The sequence below is a fragment of the Suncus etruscus genome, chromosome 5 (genome assembly GCF_024139225.1).
Source record: "Suncus etruscus isolate mSunEtr1 chromosome 5, mSunEtr1.pri.cur, whole genome shotgun sequence".
Taxonomy (NCBI): Eukaryota; Metazoa; Chordata; class Mammalia; order Eulipotyphla; family Soricidae; genus Suncus; species Suncus etruscus.
In genome coordinates, this window is record NC_064852.1 from 5,830,223 (window position 1) to 5,837,856 (window position 7,634).

Sequence of the window (7,634 nt, forward strand, 5' to 3'; positions counted from 1 at the left end):
AGTCCAGATTGCAAGCTTTTGTAAGAGGCAGAACAAATTAGGATAAGAGGAAGATTCAAGGTGTCTGAAAGCAATACTTGGTATTGTCTTGGTGCAAAAATGTAGAAAAGTAAATGACCTTCCTGATATTACCTACTGTCACCTGAAAGAAGCCAGAATATTACCCAGGAATTTGATGATATGTATATGGAACAGATGGCACATCTCTCTGGGATTACAAGAAAGGTGAGCTGGGCCAAGGATAATCAGAGCAGATTCATGACAGGTCAAGTGCCTACATTCTATAAAGCTATTTCTTTTTTTTTTATATATAGCATGATTCCAATGAAAAAATTAGTTATGAGAATTAAAGTTTCCAGGGGGTGTGCATATTCAGCTTCCAAAAGAAGCTTGAAACTCATGCTAAATTTTATGAATGTATTTATATATTCTTCTGTGGCATAAGAGCCAGTGAAGGAAATTGTGCCATGTGCCCTCAATCACTGCACAGCCAAAGACCTGTACTAGAAGTGAATACCACTTTGGCATCCTTTCCCAATCATAAGAAATATCGAAAAGCTTTGTAAAATGTTAAGTTTCACAAATCAAAGGAAACTGGATACAAAAGTGATTAAAGAGAAGCATTCCAATGCTTCCAATGGCCTTCAAGTGGTTCTTGCTTATCCTTTTGAATTTCATATTTTTTCATATAAGGTATAAAATGAAACAAAAATCCAGGTAAAGAGAACAGGAAATAAAGGCACTTGTGAACTAGGAGGAATCCCCATGTTGCAATCTGGAATTTTGAGTAATTATTCATCATAGAGTTCCAGCTGTTTTTGAAGGGTTCTTGCAGTGGATTCTCAGGTAAGAATGAATCTATATAATCCACAGCCAAAGAAGCCAAACTAAAGATGCCAATGGTTTTGTTGAGCGCCATCTTCCAAATCTCCATAGCTGGCCTTCAATTTCTGGAAGATCCTGTGGCCACTCTATGAAGCTATTTCTTGATAAAAAAAAAAGTATGCAGCCTGATGGAAGGGGGTAGGAAACTAATTAACGGACTCTTAGTGGCTGATAGCCTCTTCACATTCATAGCCCACTGTCTGTTTATAACCATCATTAAACAAAGGACAGGATGGTTGGGTGACCTTGACCAGAGCTGGAAGGATTGAAGGAAAAGCAACTATATGGAGATACTGAGTTACACTCTTAAAACATCAAAATAATTTATTAAAATAGTGTGAGGCCATGGGCACATACCATGAAAAATTGTCTCAGAGAACCTGGCTGTCTGTTTCTACATTAGTCTTATAGTTTAAAAAAAATACAAAAAGAAAAACTAGCTTTTCCTTGTATTTACAGATTTGTAAAAGACTAATGTTTTTTATTAGAAACCTATATAATTTAGCATAGAAATAGTAGTGGAATAATAATTCTTCAAATATATAATTGAGTCAATTTGAAACCACTGTTAAGCAACTTACCTGGCACCATGTTGATTATATATTTCTATTTTTATATGTTTTAAGGCTAAAATGCTTAACTTTGCTACCTATTCAATTTAATTTTACTTTCCCTATTTAATTTTATAGACAAGATTAAATATACATATAGTTTCAGTAATTCTAGCATGAGAAAAGTATATTTGATGCCTTTGTGTCAAGTATTGTATTACAGTTTTCATTTGTATCATCTCATTAAGTCTTCAAAAGAACTCCTTGAGACTAGCTCATTTGTTCTCTTACTTGCAGAAAATAAAACCCAGCTTAGTAAGGTGAAGACACTTGCTTAAATCACACAATGACAGGCATGGTGGTATATTAACTCAATTTATAGAACCTTCATATTACTATAGATATACTCCTACTTAAAGAGAAGCAGCAATTACAATGGTTTAAGAAAATAAATATAGAGGCCGGAGAGTATAGATTTAATATGGGCTTTGCCATGTTTAGTCATAAAATTTTGGGTCATTTAAACATGGCAGGTTGAAGGCATAGTAAAATAAATACAGTTCCATAAATAAATACTACCATACATGTGGTCAAGTCATATTTGATCCCTGGCATCCCATATGGTCCCTGAGTCTAACAGGAAAGATCTCTGAGCACAGATCCATGATTAAGTCCTGAAAACTCCAGATGTTCCCCAAATCTGGTATAAATAATCTCTTTGCCTTGTTTTCTGAGCACTAAGTTTGAGATCTTATTGGCTTCGTCAGAGGATTGTTTTAACTACAAATTAAGTAAGTAAAAGATGCAGAAAATATCGCATAATTTTAGTTTTATAGAAGTTAACTGCTAATTACTATTAAAAGGCAAATCAAAATGAAAAGAGGAAAATGCCGTCTCAGATTTGGACTTTTTCCATATGATTTAAGAAATAAATCATGAGAAGCCGGGGTGGTGGCGAAGCAGTAGGGCATTTGCCTTCACGTGGCTGACTCAGAACGAACTGCAGTTGGATTCCCTGGCATCTCATATCATCCCCCCAAGCCAGGAGCAATTTATCAGCACATAGCTAGGAGTAACGCCTGACAGTCACCTAGGTGTGAGCCCAAAACAAACAAACAAAGAAAAGAAATAAATCATGATGAGCCGCTCTATGAGCCACACAACTTAACAGCTATTACAAAAATAATTAAAAAAATAATTTTATAGTCATATGGTACTTTATAAAAAAAATACAAATTCAATAATAAATACCGTTTTCAACTGTCACAAAGCAATTAATATAAGCAATATATAGCCATTGATAGAGAAATAATTTGAAGCTTAAGATACAAATTTATCCTAGAGTACAGTACAACTGAAAGAAATGAATCAGAATTAAAATAGGAGCCACAATTTTTGATACTAAAAGGCTATATTATCGTTCTGTACATCATCCTGCATCATAAATATGTGTGTTTCAAATTAATAAAAAGGAAAAAAGAGAGAATGTGGTTCTACTGACTATGGTAGAAAGATATTGGTACTTGGACAGCAAGGTTGATGTAGATATTGGTGAAATTATGCCAATATACTTTGGGTAGTGGTGAAACTATAACTCTAAAGAGAAAGTCCTGTAAATCAATTTTAAGACATTCTTGTTTAGATACTGGAATGTGCAACCTTTCTTCTCAGACTTTTCATGGATACATCATTGCAGTATCACACACATCCCATTTCTCTTCACCAGCTCCCTAAGGGTCCCAACCACCCTCACAATCCCCCTGAAAAATCAGTTATTAGACAATCTATAGAAAATCATCATTTCTAGTCACCTTGATCATTTGTTATTACCTTACTATGTTACTATTTGATTTCATGTTTGAGATATATATATTTTTTTCTAAATTGTGAAGGAGGTAACACACATATCAGTAAATAGTGGTAAATTCTAGGAATTTCAAATATATCCAATCAAACAAATTGTTTTTCAAAAACTAGATTGGTACATGTATGTAAATTAAAATTATTAATCATTATGTATAACACATTTTAAAATTGACATGAAAACAAATATATCCTAATGTAAAGTTAGTAAGAGAGTTAAGAAAAATATAATGGGAGAATCTGAATAAGCCTATGATAGTATAAAACTGTGCTTTCTCCTTCAAAAGGAATAAATGCTTTATGTTAGAAAGTATTGTATTAAAGATATTGCTTAAGCGTGTGTGTTAACAAGTAAAAGATTACAATGTAGATGTAAACATATATAAGCACTTGAGCATATGTATAACATTCAATATAAATCAGATGTTAATTCACTGCTCTGAACATGTAAAAATTTCTTAGCAAGATAGAAATAAACAAACCTTTCTTATTCTAGTAGAGAACAATCATAAGTGAATGCCATACTCAATGCCAAATGCCGAGAAGTTATTAAATGAAATAAAATAGTCGAAAGACAACTAATCACCAAGATGACACAGAAAGCCAGCATTTTAACTTTAATTCTAAAGTTCTTTTTAATATGCCTTATTCACAATGGATATGAAAATTAAAAAGTCATGAGGGGAAGGGAACTAAGTGATGGAGCAATGAAAGAAAAAAATACCTTCCCTACAAGGGTAAGACTGTGAGTTGAATTACCAGTATTGCCCCACATGTACTGAGAATATTCCCAGTAACTGTGCTATTTGGAATTGCCATCACTGAAACAGTTTTTATGATCTCCATATGTGAGACCAAGTGTAACTTGGTACCAGACTAAAATGGAAACCCAGAGAGCACTGCAATTAAAAACTTTGAGTACCTTCATCAGGCTGGAGTGCAAGCTCTCCCCACATCATCATGTTTGTGAACACCCCTGTTAAGTACTCTAGCCATTGCAAAAGTTCCAATGAAACCCCAAGAAAGTGTTTAGCAAATGTCATTGAATCTCCAGTGAGCATCACACCCAAGTGTGCAAATACCGCAATCAATCAGGTGTGTAGCCTTCAGTATTTGTAATCACAATAAAGGGAAGTGGGAATATATATATATATATATATGAAAATGCTTTGAAATAAATCTCTGATATAGTTAAAGGTTTTTGGACTAAGAACTTATATAGCAATTACATTGCAGGAAAAATTTTTTACCCATTTTTGATAAATGCCAACATACCTATTCTGTCTAACATGCACTTTTGTCCACGACTAAGATACAAAACCAGTAAATTAACAAAATGCAAAGGTAGCCTGATTTAACATCACACTCTGAAAAGGATCAGCTCCAGCATATTAAATATGTCAGTGAAAAAGATTAAGTAATAACAGTTTATATAGGGCTAAATATATCTTATGATTATGGAAGTTTGATTTCTAAAAATCAAGACCCCATTATCAAAATACCACAAAGGAAAACACTGGCAGATTTTAAATAATCAAATTTAAATGGAATTGTTTAGCAGTAGATAGCATAGCCAAGTTAAGAGATAGGTGTCAGGATCAAGATGATAATTTTTAGATTAATCACTGACAAATAATTAATTGGAATACTTGTTAAGCATTATGAAGAAGCTATGAAACCCAAAAAAAATTGACTGATTATTTTAATAGAACATAAGAAAGGCTTGGAGAGACTATTTTCTTGGAAGAAAGGCTCAATGTTAATACTGAAGATATCATGCAAATTACAACAATTATAAGGCATGATTTTACATAATCATAATGGCAACCATTAGAAAAACCGATGTCAGACTTACGATAAATCAAAATAGGGAACCTTCATGGACTGCTAATGAGACAGAAGGTAACAGGCTACTTTGGGAATGGGAGGATCATGTTCCGTTTGTCCTATTAGTTCATAATAAAATATCTAGCAATTGTGCTTATATATATATATATATATATATTTAAGAGAAACTTTCACAATGCCACGCATTCTATTAATACTGACCTTCTTTCACAGGTAAAGAAATTGATGCAAGCTACACTTCATTAATCATAGCAGATTAATAGAAGGAAACACATACTAAGATCTGTACTATAAAAATATCATAAGTACTAAACTAGATTTATATAGGGCAATGAGATATTTTCCCCAAATATAATGTCAAGGAAAAAATAGTATTAAAACAGTTTTTACAATAGAATGCAAATTTCCCATAATTTAAATGCAGAGACCCACTCAATGACTAATATATTTTCAGACTCCTATATATGTAAATAAATATATAAAGTGTTTTAAAAAGAAATACTTGAAGAAAAATTTATAGTTTCCCATTAGGAGAAGGAAATAAGATTATAACATTTGTATAAAATACCAAAATGCGTGTATCCTATGAATATTAGAGCAGCTATGGCAAGCTAAAGGAAAGAGAAAAATTGTAAAGGAGTCATATATTTTAATTTTCCATTTTAAGCACTTCTGATATGCTTACTATGCATTGTTATTAATTATCATGAAATAATGCAAGGTCAGTATTAAATGGATGTTTTACAATGAAGGGAATTGGGGCAGCAAGAGATTGAACTGTAAAGAATACAAAGAATATGAAGAACTAATCAATGCCTAGTTTGCTATTTGTCTGAATCCAAATCCTCTGTTCCAATTATTACTCCCATAATTATTTCAAGAGTAAAGCCTTTATTAAAATTCACAGCATATGTTAATGAAGTAAGGTATATTTAAGATTATGTATAAGAATATTTTGTGGTTTTAATTTTCAAATATTATTTTCACCTAAGAGAAACTGAGGCAGTATAAACAAAAGCTCTTCTTGAATGAAGAGAGATTGAATATGATGAAACCACTAACCCCACTATGTATTGTGCTTGACACGTGATAGGTACCAAATGTTGACTACATAATCATAAAATGGTCCCATAGAGAGATCTGATTATGCTATAACATAGAGCTTAAAGTAGTTCAGTGTTAAACAATAGGCTTGTCTAGATAAATTATTTGAACCAGAAATTAAAAGGTATTGACTTTTTTTAATGAATGGTGGAATAAGACAGATTTTTATCTAAACATTTGAAGAACCATTATAAATAAGCAGTGTAGCAAAACCTGTCCCAAAAGATCATTTTTCCTTCAATGAAAATTTAAGATCACAGGTCAGATGAAAGTGTTGACATTCCATCAGCACCAAGGACAGAACTAAGGATTTTACAGTGCTTTGCCCTTTGTCTATTTCTGCCACCCTGACAATGCATTTTGCCATTGCCTGCCTGAGCATGAAGGATTTCACATTCCTTCAAATTTTTCTGTGTGTAAAAATTTAACCATCTTTCTTCTCACTATACCTTTCATTAGAATTGTTCTTTAAGAGCAGGCAACTGTTTTAGATGAATGGTTTAAAATATTAGTGCATTATAAGGACATCTGGAAATTACTTTCATCAGTATACCCATTTTCCTACTTGTTTGATCCCTTCCTCTAAGTCCAAGGCCAACAGCAATTTTTACCTACTATTTAATGAGAAAAATTATTTTTATTAAAGCCTAACTTTGTTATAGGAATATCCATATTCTAATGCAAGATAATTGCATGTGTCTGGATTACTCACCAATAATTGCGTTGTCAATATAAAATGTTTATTAGCTCAAAAGAAAACTGTATATGGTGGTGGTCGAGCAAGAAAATACATTTATATGAGAATTAGCAAAGGTAAGTCCTATCACTGGCAAACTGGAGAGCAATCCTGGAGATAGAAGGTAACTAAAAATATCACAGGGACTAAACTGCTCTGATATTATTCCTGATTCTAAAATTTCTAGTAATATACTAGGTGATTTTGGATTAGTTACATCACATCAATATTCTTCCATTTTTTCTGAGAAACAATAAGATTAATTAGACTTGTTTTATTTTTATTATGAATCACAAAATCCCGATGGAAAATATGACAGCAATTAGAAAAATAACTTGTGCAAACATTATGAATGACTATGAACACAACATATAGACAAAGAATTGAAGTTTTAATAGGAAATTACTTAGATATAGTAGACAGATATTATATCTTTGACTATGTGGGAAATAAAGCACCAGGTAGGTGAGAAAGTGAATTTGAGAAACTGAGGACATATTCATTCTAAATGGAATGAAAAAATACTTTATCACACAGAGATAAATAACAATGTGAGAAGACCTAACAAAGAGGTGTCTTTTAAGAAAAAATTAGAAATAGAAATAATTAGACATCTTCCAAAGGAAAATGTAACTGCATGAAGTAGG

General features: G+C 32.3%; 1 pseudogene; it reads right to left on the minus strand.

The window, feature by feature from the left end:
* Positions 1-317: 317 nt before the first annotated feature.
* Positions 318-927, minus strand: LOC126009666 (methylsterol monooxygenase 1-like; annotated as a pseudogene).
* Positions 928-7,634: the final 6,707 nt, after the last annotated feature.